The 14,283-nt window shown below is 41.0% G+C and overlaps 1 long non-coding RNA gene across 2 annotated transcripts; it reads left to right on the forward strand.

Annotated features, from left to right (window-relative positions):
* The first annotated feature begins 5,541 nt into the window (after positions 1 to 5,541).
* LOC119736988 lies at positions 5,542 to 10,993 on the forward strand. Of its 2 annotated transcripts, none has more exons than XR_005272330.1 (5): positions 5,542 to 5,641; positions 5,914 to 5,987; positions 6,954 to 7,040; positions 9,619 to 9,728; positions 10,246 to 10,993. It is a non-coding gene; the product is annotated as an uncharacterized LOC119736988 (long non-coding RNA). The 2 variants fall into 2 exon arrangements; XR_005272331.1 differs by having other exon boundaries at positions 10,390 to 10,993.
* Positions 10,994 to 14,283: the final 3,290 nt, after the last annotated feature.

The following is a 14,283-nucleotide window of genomic DNA, read 5'->3' on the forward strand; positions in this document are numbered from 1 at the left end:
AAGCCGGCAAAAAGGTTGATATTAATCAATAAATAACTCGTGAAGGAGGCTTTTCTCAACATTTTACTGCACACCATAATGGATAGGAACCTTATTAATTTTCGTGAGGCTTGAAAAGATTGACAGCTATTGCAAACGTCAGTCTTACAACTTTGAATGATGCACGTAGCCAGGCCTATTTTTCCAATTTCAACGAAAGGAACACCCTCAACGATTGTTAATACATACTTGGATCATTATGAGGAAAGTAAACCTCCAAACGGGAGAAATTAATTTTCAAAGATTTCGCCCGCCACCGTGAACATGTGTGTGTACCTGCAGTTTCATTCAAAATGAAGTGCTACGTAACCTTTAGAAATCGCCCTTCGCAACCGTATGACTGTAGCTGATCACAAAGACAGAGAACGATATAGGTCAAAGTAATAATTCAAATTTTGACCTCAAATCGCTTGTAATTTGATACTTGATGACGTAATGATAACGTTACATTTTTTTGTCACATTTTCGGAAGGGGGTTCAAGTTCGTACCAATTTTATCATCATCTCGTGAATCGTTTGGAAGACATTTTGTTTCATTTTGACTTTGAGGCTTTTGTCTGTATTTTAAATTCACCTAACATTGACCTTCCGGTAGCCCCGGAAGTAAAAGTCCAACGACTTCACATACACGACAAAAGTATGTATCAATTCATAATCTATCTGATGACAAAACACAAACAAGATGTTGGTTCAACCAAGATGTTGGTTGAACATTTAAAATTTCGTCGAAAAATGTAAACAAAAGCAGTGACTTTGGATGCCAAATGTGTGCGTAATTAGAGTAATGTTGACCAAAAGAGTGTTTGTATTAGATTTGAAAGCATTTTAATGAAATACGTAAACATAATAAAATACTGCTTTTGAACAACAATGGGCAAACAATTGTAAAGCGCCCTTTTGTAATACCGCAACAATATATTCCTGGTAAATTTTTGGAAAAATTGGCCTGCGGTATGGAAAAAGGGGCAGATGTGCTGTTGGTCCTGAGAAGACTCAAAATACCACGGGCCAAAAAATTTATGACAAGTTTCAATTAGTACCTTTTCGAAATCTTTTGTTATTATTTTTACTCCTTTTTCACTTTGTCCTCGTTTGTTCTTGATTTTCAGGAAAGCCAGGAAGTTTGGTCACTCGATATGCATAGGAAATATTTAAGGTTATGATGTAGATAAAATGTCATTTGTAGAGCCATATATTCAAGGTAATCTTCGGCGAGTTCGATGTTGGTGAATCTTCATTTTAGTGAATGCAAAAATTAAATCTGACTGGGTACGTTATCACAACTTCTTCGTTGCAAATGTTGACGTGCAAAATGTTCCTCACCTTGCTGGTTGTCAGTACCCGGGCATCGATCCTCTCGGCTTGGCATGGCTGATTTCAGCCACAGACGTTTGTCGAATTTCTCCCCGGGAGCTGGCGGCGGCACGGGACCGAAGTGCAGCGTCCTCATCTCGCTCTCGACGTAACCCAAGTTTACTTTAAACAACAAAATCACGGAAAAAACTTTCTCATTGATATGCACTGAACTAATTACGCGGCATTCTAAGTTCCTCACCCATCCATATGTAGGGCCTATACGTTTGAGTGGCAGTTTTGTTTCCATCTCGAGGGGGCACATTTATAACTGCCATGAAGGGCACTTTTGTCGGCCTGGGAAAATGGGGGGGGGGGGGGGGGGAGGAGGCAAAGGCTCTTCCCCCGATTCCACTGCCCCCACTGGATGTAACATTCCCCAATTCCTTCGCGAACATTTTCAATTGTCCCCCTCCTCTTGAAAATCATACAGTTGTTAGGTTCAAAGTAAGATAAATGATTTTTTTTAACTTTTATTTTTTTATTTTGTCCTTCCCTGCGGTGTTTTACATGCAATGGTTCAAATAAAACGATGCCCAGTAACGCAACTGTATATGAGCCCTACGTAGTACGCTTGGTATATAGAAGGAACATTAGCACCTACCGATTAAATGGAAAAAAAAAACCTGTTGGTGAATATAGGGTTGGTCGCAAATACAGTGTAAAATTATTCCACCAGAAATGCTTTTGATCGACAGAAAACAATAATTGAAGGTGGCTTTAAAACAAAACCATTTACCCGCGAGTACACTTTTTACTTGTGTTAGCAATCAAAACCAGTCACGAGATCCCACAATTTGTGCACACACTTTCTCGTTTTCGCAAATGTACAGCAACCACTGAGATTTAACTTCAATAGGTTAGATGTAATGCACTTACATTATGAACACCTAGTACGTAAGATTTTGAAAACTTGTGTTGCTTCGCATGAAAAAAAAATTACGAAAAGAAAAGATCCCATTGCCTTTAAGGCCCCCCACGGCAGACTCACCATAGACAGTTGTAGTGAGTGTAATGACAGTCCAGGGCAGATACATACTGCTTCTCTTTTCTGCTTTCTGCTCGCACTCTTTAAATTCTGGTAGCAGTCTCTTCTGATGTTACGCTGCTGCGAAGTTAACACGGACTGACAGTGAGAATTGTTTTGCCGGTGATGTCGCAGCCACTATTCGACTCTCAAAAAAACAGCCAAAGACCAATTTTAAAACTGGCCTTATGCGCAAAATTATACTGCAGCCAGTTTCAAGGGTGCGTAATTTCCAATCGTTGCCCAATTATTCGGATACTCCCACCACTTACATATAATCGATACATTCACTCAGCGCAAGCGCAGTTCAGTTCTGTTTAATATGCCAACCGGCCTCAATTAGGAAATATTTTGAAAGTATAGGGCAAATATTGCCATCATTACAAATAGTCTGACAACGTGGCTCAACAGTTTGCGAATGAAGGGTCGCGAGGTAGGTAGACCAAGTAACCATTTTTTTGCAAGAAGAAAATATAATCGATAATTTCGCATGGCGCAAGCGTAGTTCATTTAACAGAAATTCGTCGGAAATAACTTGGCCTTGGCTTGTTGTTCACGGTTCGTGATAAACAAAACCTACATAATTCAAAAGCGATACACAGCTACAGCAGGAATATATGTTTTGCTATTGCTAGATAAAATAAAGACATGTTTTCATAAAACTACGTTAAAGACTGCCAGAAAAAAAAGCTTTTTCAAGTACAGTTATGTCAGGGTTTTGTTTCACCCTTTTAGTCCTCCCTTTCTTGTCCTTTTCAATTCTTTTCCGTCTTCTTTCATTCCTTTTTATTCTTTGGGGAGGGGGCAATTGCTGCCCCTCCCATGTCCTCACGAGTGCCCTGAGAACGAGGTCGATTTGGTTACTAGGTCAGTCAGAGGTCAATAGGCTGGGCCGATTTTTGGCTGCAGATTTTTTTCAAAGAGAGTATTTTATAAGGAAGGAGTTTTGTCTTTAAGTGTTTAAACTGTAGCCTGAATACATTACTGATTTTTTGGTCATGTTTTGCACATAACCAACTAATACAAGTAACACCTTGAAGATCCCCACTTCTCAAGGTTTTGCAGTCACTGGAGCAAAAATTTGGATTAGTTTTTTTGCCCAGCTTAGAGTAACACGTTCGCTTCCTGTTTTTAAGACTGAACTGTTTAATTACTCATGTTAACAATTTTAATACTTCTAGTATTGTTAGGTTTTTTTTTTTTTACATCTACCAGTTATTGTGTTCGTTTTAAAATATTGTTTAATTGGTATTTGTTTTCGGTTTTTGAATAATGTTTGAGTATACTTCTTGTGTTCTTGTTTTACTTTATTCTTTTCAAACGTCTTAATTTTTTTTAAGGGATATACGTTTGTTCTTTTATTTTCAATCAAATGACCTTTTCTTCCCCTTTGGCTTGTAATTTGTTTCAACTGATAATTCTCGGCGAACTCTGATTTCTTGAGCTTCACGGGTGTCTGTCACTAGAATCATCTGTCGCTCTTACAGAAATGCCTCTGGACTGCATCAAGATTCACACGCTCGGATGCAACGGTTATGTAAAACCGTCCAGTTTTTGCGTGTGGTAGATGGCCGCTTTTTAACCACCAATCAGGAATGAGGACAAAGATCTGTATGCATACGAAATGCCCAATCAGCTTTTAGTCAATGTCGTTTTTTAAAACCATTTTGAACCATGTCTGGATAAAGAAGTGAAATCTTCTTTCAGGCAGCAAAAAATTGATAACGTAGAAATTTTTTTTTTTTTATAGCGAAACGTCCATTGGTTGCACTGAACTTTCATTCTGATAAAGGCAAAATTGTGATATCCAATAAAATGAGCTGGCATTCGCATAAAATAATTGACAGGATAGTGGTGCCACCCCGTTTAGAAATGTAATACATTTTCTGCCAACACCTGTGGAAGAGATCTGGCCGAAAACAGAGAGAAAACCGACTGTAATTAATATGCTTGATATAAACGATATACATGTACTGTACCGCCAATCAAAATTAAAGGGCTCATGCAATGTATTTGTTTATGCTATCCTCGAAAATGTAGCTTTGTGTCGATGTTTCATTTAACTTTATTTACAATTTTCGAGATGTGAACAAACGTGTGATGTTATTTCAGGCAGACACTTCAATGATTCAGCCCTCCAACTTAAATTGTAGAATCTGTCGCCGCCACTGCACCAGTCACTGCCTTTGTAAAAGAAGAGAAATACATAGCTACATAAAGCAGAATAAAATTCTATCCCCACACCGGCTTTTTTTCTTTGAAGGTTTAAAAAAGGATGATCGTTTAATTTTCGAAATCCGTTCCCCTATGTTCCAGTTGTGCCAATTTATTGCGATGGCCAATAAAATGAGTTGTGATTCCAAGAAATGATTGACAGGTAAGTGGCACAGTAGCACCGCCACTAACACTTTACGACACTTTCTGCCGACACCTATCCGTTACTTCTCCATAGTGATCGGCCGAAAACAGACAGAAAACCGACTGTAATTTATGATGCACCAATCGCTTGGCCGGTTTTAGCGAAACATGATTCGACATGCGGCACTAGCGACCATCTGTTCCATAGAATAAGACACACTGCACAATTGAAATAAGATGCCAGATCACCCTCTTTTTGTGTCATTTTAACGTAGTACCTAGTTACAATAAATGCACACAGGTTTGATATTGCACAAGAAAACGCGCCAAAACAAGTCTCCAATGCCACGGATCTAGATTTGATTTGTCATTGCTTGGCTCAAAGACAGGGACAGCGGAACCCGGGGGGGGGGGGGGGCAGGGAGGGCAATTACCCCCTCCCGATTTTTCAAGGCCCCAAAAAGTGCCCCTCTCGCGGTTATAAATGTGCCCCCTCGATATTAAAAAATAAAACTACCCCTCAAACGCTCACATAAAAGCATATGATCGTGCTACAAATAAAATTGTCTCCCGTCTCGTAATGGAAAACTGCCAACTGACACTGAACTGACCATGTTAAGAATATAATTTTAAAAGGGATGTTTATTTTGTCACGATTTTGCACAACCCCTTTTCAAGAGTGGAAGAGGCCGTTCGCACTCGGTTCAGAGATTTCTCCGCCCTCCCCTGACTTGAACCGAGCTACTTAAAAGAATTGTGTTTGGTGCCGTTGTGGCGCTTTTGTTTAGTACACATCCAGTTGAATGCAACAAGTGCATTTTCGCCTCCTGATTTTTGGTTTTTAAGTCCGTTTTAAGCTCAAATGTAAGCTTTGTATAAACGTGGCCAGATTTGATAATGTCAACTGCATTGGAAGAAAAAAAAGGTCTTGGTTATTGAATGTGTTCATGATTGACGATATAACTTGTACGAAATTACAACAGCCGAATTAATCTGCGAAAAAAACCGGGAAATTCACACTTTCATGTTAAAAGTGACGAAGACAGTGATGTACGTCTAACATGGCGATACAAGTCATACAACCATGTCATGGTATGTTTCTTACTGTCTGTTTCATTTTCTTCCTCAATTTCCAGATTAACCAGAATGAAGGTTTACATGTGCCTGGTTTTCCTGATGTTCGTTGGATATACCTGGAGTTTAAGTCACAGTAAGTTAAATCGTGTAAAGTTCCGCGATAATATATATGACATCCTCGACTCTTTGCATTCTTCTATCATTAATAACAGTTCAAGCATGTTTAAATAGGAAGACAACAAGATAACTCTGATTGAAATGAATCTAATGAGTCCAAATTCCAAAATGCGAAATGTTGATGTTTTGTTCTCATCTTACAAGATGTTTTGTTCTTATTACCTTGTTATTGTTGGAATAAACGTGCGTCCATTACTTTGTGGGTGTTCACTCCGTCTGTGGTCCACAATGTGGTACACTGACTGAATGAGTGGAATGAATTACATGATTAAATTGATTGAATCGAACGAAACGAAGATCGAAGATTAGAACGAGGAACTGCTCATGGGGCAGTACTTCTTATACATAAGAAATACTTTAAAAAGGGAAACCTATAGTCGTGTGTTGTTTTCCTTGATTCTCAGAACAATGGCTATGAAGGAGTAATAACACCTTAAAACAACGATCTAGTAACCACTTGGTTGTACTGAGGACGTTTCAATGCCAAATGTGAAGGTCATTCTACTCTGTATAAAACAACACATGGCAGTCACATTGTGTGGGTGTATACGAACAGGTGGAAAAGCAATGAATAATGCATTACAATCGTTATGCAGGAATGACCGTTAACACGTTTAAAAGTAACAGTGAGGAGTAAAGGCTAATTAACTAAAAAACTAAGACGAAATTACGAATATATGATTTAAGAACGGATAACCTGAATACGCTACAACTCTTAATAATATTTCTATGGATTTGAATAAAATTACAATTCGAGTTTGAACTGACTTTTTTTTTATCAAGACAATGATAAACGTTGGTAAGTGAATGACTCTTGAAGAATGCATTAATTAGTTTTTTATATACATATATATATTGGTAATTTTATCCTCACAGATATTTCTGTAAGGTTCACTTACATGCAAGTTGGTTTTTATTTCAGCTGAATCTTGCGGCGGCTTGAATTCGTGCGGAAAATACAAGGATTGTGTGGGTGGTTTATGCAGAGCTACTGCTGGATCAGGACAAGGTGAATATTTGAAGCTTAATTGGGTGGACTTGGAAGGACGTTTTCAGTTGGATTTAGTACCAGATACCGAGGAATGATGTTATTTTTCTCGCAAATGTCAATGTCATTTTAATACACAAAAGCTTTCTTATTCACGCAGTTGTTCCCATTCAGTAAGGCTTTTTCTTTGTATCGATAGATTAAATTTCTTTTTGTGCACAGCTTTTTTTTGGGTCACTTTATGCTTCCGTCCACGAAATGCGGACCGCCCTCTGCATTTATCACTTAAAATCATGTTCATATCCTATTGTTTGTTTGTCTTCATGCCAGGTTGTCCTATTTTTGTTTTAAGCCCGTTTTAAGACAATCAAAATAACCAGGGGCGGATCCAGACATTTTCGCGGGGGGGGGGAGGTTTAATCGGCAAAAAAATCTGAAAAAATACACTTTTTTTCTCCGGACACTTGTCCTCCGTAAAAGGGGGGGGGGGGGGGGGGGGGGGGACGGTATCATACTTCATGTTCAAATCCGACGATTATTAACTACATCACGGAAAAATGTACATATGAAAGCTGGCTCTGTAAGTATTTTGTCCAAGGCGGACATTATTGCTAACAAAAAGTATTTTTGGTGTCAGAGCAGGGGCGGGTTTGCATGTTTTCCAAGATTTTGAAACCAGACTTGTATTCGAGTCACGAAACATCGAGTCCAAGTCCGAGTCCGAGTCACATTCTCGAGTCCAAGTCCGAGTCCCGAGTCCTCCAGGTCGAGTCCGAGTCCGAGTCACGAGTCACAAAGGTCGGGTCCAAGTCACGAGTCACCTCTAACATTGTATTGGAAAAACGTACATTTTAGGGAATTCAGAGATTCAGAGTCACCTTTGATATAGTAAAAGGTGGCGATCGAAGTATGACGTAGTTCCGGTTTTCTCCTCTATTTTCCTCTTGCAGAACTTGCATTCTGCCCTTGATCTTTCATTGGCATTTCTCTTGAAGTTAAGATACCCGAAATGGACAATTTTTGGAGTGGATGCCATCATGATCTACGTTGCAACTTGCATGTAACGTTACCGAAACGGGCATATCAGCAGACTATTCATATCGCGTTATCGCGATGCGACAGCAATACACGTGAGAACGACAGTACGTCTGACAAGAAAAGTCTGGTACCTTACCCAATCAATCTTGCACCAATGCAGTATTACGTGCGGACGGCGGGGTACAAGTTTCGTTACATTGATTTCTTTAATCAATATATCGGTAACCGGCCACGGCCACGGTCACGGCCACGCACGCACCCCATCGAGCGCCCTGTACATGTATTGTACAGTAAAGAAAACGATCGACTTACGTATGTTCGCGTGTGCAGTGCGGTAATTTCCGTCGAGTCACAAGTCAGTTCGAGTCCAAGTCCGACTCCGTAGCCCCGAGTCCGAGTCCGAGTCGTAGTCAAAGTGACTCGAGTCCGAGTCCGAGTCATTAAAAATGTGACTCGAGTCGGACTCGAGTCCGAGTCCGAGTCACGAGTCATAAAGTCTGAGATTTTCTATGGAAAAATATTTTTTTGACAGAGCTGGGGGGGGGGGGGGTTGACACCCCCCCCCTCTGGATCCGCGCCTGCTAACCCTGAAAATTCAAAAAAATGAATCTAATGAGTCAAAAATACAAATGAAAACATGACGTGTTGTACGTAGGATTTGAAACTTTGCATGGAAAGAATGTAATGTAGGTTGGGTTTGCCCTAATGGGGTTTGAGAAGTTATGAAAGCAGAATTATTTATGGTTATGAAAAGTACTTGTTGGTTGTGAAACTCGACGTCCCGCTCACTGCAGTGGCGTAGCAAGGTCAAATTCGTTTGAAAAGGGCACTTGCACATCCGTGCTAAAATGGTCACTTGGCCTCCGTAAAATCAAAAAGCGGGTGGGGGGGGGGGGGGGGGGGGGGGGGGCTAGTAGCATTTATCAAAAACCGACGATCAACACACTAATGGACAACATATGGTGATTTTCAGGGCAATAGATGCGCGAAACCCAAAGGCAAACCTAACGGCCGCTGGCACAAATAAGGCCGCGATTGTTTTAAAAAAGGGCACTTTTAAAAAAGGACACTTTTTAACAAAAGAAGGCACTCTTTACAAATATTGTGCGGGAAGGAGGTAAGCGCTAGAGAATAAAGGGCATTTGAATGGAAAAGGGCAATCTTTGCAAAATATTTGGGGAGGAGTAAATCCCCCCCCCCCCCCCGCCGGCTACGCCTATGCTCAGTATGCTCCGATCGTCTTCAGGAAAAAAATACGAAAAAAATGTTGTGTTCTTATTGCCTCGTTATTCTGTGAATACATGTGGGTCGGTTAATGACCTCAACTCTAAATAATTCTGCTTTCAATGGATTTGATTAAAACGAATCACCAATTGAGTTTGAACCGAGATTTTTTTTTCATAAACACAAATTTGGAAAGCTGTTCTCGGTGGAAATGTGTAATTATTCTTTCTGATAATTATTCATCCACGATAGTAAACGTGGACAGTCTCTAAAGCTTCCTTCGACAGTTTAACAACACAAGTATTCCTGTTTACTCATGATGTTGGTTTGATTTCAGATGAAGGTTTATGCTTTTCTGACGATGATTGTGGGAAACACGAGCTATGTAACTCTGGCGAGTGCAGACCCAAGCTACACTGATGACCAACGTGAATGGATTGAACCATGGTAAGTCCATCGCTGTTGGTTTTTCGAAGGTTTCTTCCATTTTTTCTCAAGTAGGTGCTTGGGTGTCCCGAGGTAGGGGAGGGGCGGTGTGGGGGGGGGGGGGGGCAAAAAGCCCGGGGGGGGGGGGGTGAAAAAAAGAGAGTGAAAAAAAAACGAGGTGCGAAGTCATATTGCTGTTAATTTAAGGCACATTTTGCAACATGGGAGTTCACAGGGGTGACAACTGTCAATGGAGCTGGGATGGGCAAATGTCCCCCTGCCCACCCTCCATAAAATGATAAATTGAGAATGTGCGAGAGAAAGTACAAGAATTTTGAGAGTTTTGCCTGGCGACGCCCATGGGTAGGCGCAGTGTTAGAAAACCACTTTTTTTCACGAGTTTTAATTTCATGCATAATAATCATATCAACAACTTCTTGTGTCTAAATGTTTTAGTGCCCGAAGTGTCTCTCCATTGTCCTGGTAGAAGTCATGACACATGTATTCGTCGTTTTTCCTTGTTTGTATCTCGAAACAGATCGACCGTGGTTAACCGAGAGCAAGGCTTTAGATTTGCCGTTTGGTTCAGTATTCTTCATCTCTATCATTAAGAGTTGCTCTTTTATTATTAGTATTATTATTTTTATTATTCTTATTTTTTTATATTTATGTCCCCGTTCAGAAAGCTGGGATAGACAGCATTCTGAGGGCGATCATTACATTTGCATTCAAGAACGTGCATCAGAATTAGATACATCCCGTCTACCGCATCGTCACAACTACGGCTGGGACTGTGCCAACTATAATAGTTGGGACTAGGTGGTGTGTCCCAACTTTAATTGGGACCGTCAATGCCCCATCCACAGATGGGGCACTAACTAAATAATTGGAGCGTGCAGATACGGTTCTATAATACAGTACATATTTTGATTGAACACACGTTTGTTTAGCAATGAAAAAAGAGCACTTCATTAATCTTTTATAGTCTGTTGTTTAAAATACTCAGCCATGTATAGGCTACATCATAATTGTAAACTTAGGTACAAAAACCTCAGATATGCTTTCGCGATGCAATGTATTCTTATATCAGGTATACGTTGACTTTATACAAAAACTTTAAACTTACTCAAAAAACCCTTGACATTATTCGTTTTAATTGAACGTAGGCTATCTTCTTATTTCTTTTCATCCTTTGATGCTTCCTCTTTCGTAAACGAACGGTGAGTGATATAAATTGAGCTATTTGGTAAAATAAAGGGACTCTTGCAAAAAAAATTGTCAGTGCTCATGAATTCTCAGTCTCTGCAAAAGTCATCCATGTTCCTTGATTTTGTTCTCAAACCCTTGCCTCGTTACTTGCATAATTGAAAAAAAGAAGAATATTTAAAGAGCGATCGTGAACGGTAACGGGGATGCCCTCTTCATACACACAACGTAATCTTCTACTGCTCGGACGTCACTATGCATGTGCACGTAATAAACAACTTGGGTAATATCCTGTGGTTGATTAAAGTCCATAAGACGACTATATTCTTATACACTATCTTTTAAAGGAGTTTCTATTAACGGATAAAATAGATGGACCTGTATCTGAGGTGAAGGTTGGAACGACGATCGAAATAGGAACTGAGTTTCTTTCGAGAATTCTCCCTCTTGAGGGGGTGACCCAGTCTTAATTTGACATGGTTTTGTTAAAACTCTCTCTGAAATTAAAACCCCGTTGTTAGATGTTTACTGCCAAGCACTTAGGCCACCTCAAGATTGTTCGGATTTCAACGTGAATTCCGACTTCCTTCCTATATGGATGACTTCCTGTCCATTTTGTTGAACGTTCGGGGACGATGCATTCGGACGAATGAAGCTTTTAAACGGCCCAAGAGAACTGGAGCACGCTACAATTAATACGGTAAAGCGTCCCAATGGCGCCATTCTCCCATCAAAATGGCACAAAATCCAGTTAATACATTCAGAAGAGTATGTTGGTGACAATGGGATTCCCACAGGGTAACGTACATTTTACACGGGGCCATTTCTATGCATGCATTCAATGCACTCTCAATAATACGGAAAACCTCGACAAGGGCGAAACAATGATTGCGTCGGCAGCCTTTTAAGGTATTCCGCCCCCTTGTGACAGCATAACGCTTCGATCCCTCTGCCTGGTGCGCGTACGGTGCGCATTAAACGTGCACCAGGGATGGAAGCCAACTTGCCTTTTACAACCAAGTATGTAATTAGCATAATACGCATGCGCGATACATGTGAAATCATTTCTGAGGTGATGTTAGATAACTTTATTACAAGATCGAAGTGAAACTGTGGCCTTGTGTTTTATGCTGTGTTTTTGGCAGGGAGTGGGGCTATAATTGGACGCCCTGAGGTCCGAATCCATGTAGGCAATCTCATTTTTCCTTTCGTTGACATTTTTTTTTAACTTCAGATTTAGGCTTTAAAGAATTGTTCCATTCCGGAAAAAAGCTTACGCATGCGCTTATGGTCAGCTCCATACTTGGTTACAAAAAAGCAAGAAATTGTAACCGGAGAGCACGTGGTTTCCCATACCTCATGAAAGGAAAATTGCAATTAAGACTTAAAGCCCGTTGAATCCAACAAAATGTATATGGGGATTTGATAATGGTATTTATAACCAGAAAGTACTAGCATTCATCACTTATGGTTCTGCCTGACGAGTCCAACTATTCGACAGAAGCCGCCGCCTCGTGTACACACCAACATTTCAGACCATTTTCCTTCACCAAGAAAACATTGAAGGCTTCAGATTATACCTAATAAAGAAATGGGTACTTGTGATTTGACGACCAGTATTTACGCACTTGTTTTTCACTTGGTGATGATGATGCTGGGGGTTCCTGGTAACTGCCTCATCCTGCGGGTGTATTTGAGCAAGCAGCGTAAGACCAGCACCCATGTTCTCATCATGGGCTTGGCCTGGGCCGATCTCCTGGCCACCGCATTTCAGATCTTCAGGATCCCCCGCAACTGTCTGTTCGTCGAGCAGACACCGCTGGTATACAACAGCTTTACAAACTATTTCCTGTACACTGCCGTCGGCACCTCAGCCCTGCTAACGAGCGTCATTGCGTTTGATCGCTACGACTGCGTCTGCCGGCCGCACCACCGTCTTTTCAGCCGTAAGAGGGCGATGATAGCCGTGGCGTGCTGCTTGGCTACTGACGCCACCGTCAATTCGCCACTCATCCTGGAAGTCTTCTTTCCCTCTGGCCTCACGTCAGTGATCATACTGACGTTCCAGATCTTTGCCTATCTCTCTGTAATTGGGCTGATGATTGTGTGTTACGGCAAGGTTTACACCACCATACGCAAGCACGTCAAAGTTGGCGTTGCAAGCAGCATCAGTGGACGTGTTCCAGACAGTTCAGCACAACAATCAACACAGATTGTATCCTGCTACACATCCGAGGCCAACAGTATCACACTGCAATGCAAACCTACCGCACCCCGTCAGCTGAGTTGTCTCCTTCATCTACAAGCAAAGAAGCCAAAGGAGAAGAAAGCAATCCTGGATCCTCGGACGAACCCACTACCCACATCAGAGATGCATCCCAGGCTCCACGTGGACCCGCACAGGCGGGAAACACTCTGCAGCAACCAGCCACCAAGCTCGAGAGGAAAACCACCAGGATGTTGCTGATAACCGGCGTGGTGTTCCTGATATCCTGGCTGCCTTACTGGGTGGAGGTCATCCTCAGCCTCTCAGACCTACAGCGATCTAATAGCGCCATCTCGCCCACCACTTGGCTTGTGGTGAACTTAGCCTCGTACTGTGTGTACATCAACCACGTCGTCAACCCGATCATTTACGGATTGGCAAACAGGCGCTTTCGAGAAGAATGCCAAAAGGAACTGAGAAAATTACGATGTTGGTAAAAACCATTCCGTTAGACATCACACTGCAGAAAATCTGTGTTTAGCAATTCCACACTATTCTAAACATACACATTTTCGTTACATACGTAGTGTGGACATTCTTTTGTTTTCGCGTAGTTAAGAAAAACCTGTGAAAAAAGTCATTTTACTCGCACTGTGAAACTCTGTCAACCCAATTTTTTTCTATTAGTCCTTTTAATGTTGGTCTTCATTTTGCCACTGATAAACCTAAACCTCTTTTGTTCGGAAGTCCACACAGTGAATGTAATGCTAGTACACTTGTTTGCTATATATGCACATGTTTAAAAACTGAACATGTTTAGGGTATAACATGGGTAGTGTTTGGCAATTGAACATTGATAATTAGGAATTGACACATGTTTAGCGTCTAAATATGTTAATACTCCCCTGTACATATAGTGATAACAAGATTGTGTTTAAGGCCAAAAAAAAATATTCGGTCTCTGGTCAGACCAAAGTTCCGGAATTGACGCGGCGACACGGTTTCTTTTTTTTCTTTTTTTGTTTTCTTTAAGCTTGGGTTGTACAGACAAGGTGGGGTACTATTTTGCCATTTTGGTGTCCTCATGTACATTGGTGTCCTCCATAATTTGCCTTGGTGCTTTCGATAATTTGCCTTGGTGCAATTTCCCATTCCTTGGTGCTC

The sequence above is a fragment of the Patiria miniata genome, unplaced genomic scaffold (genome assembly GCF_015706575.1).
Source record: "Patiria miniata isolate m_02_andy unplaced genomic scaffold, ASM1570657v1 HiC_scaffold_3, whole genome shotgun sequence".
Taxonomy (NCBI): Eukaryota; Metazoa; Echinodermata; class Asteroidea; order Valvatida; family Asterinidae; genus Patiria; species Patiria miniata.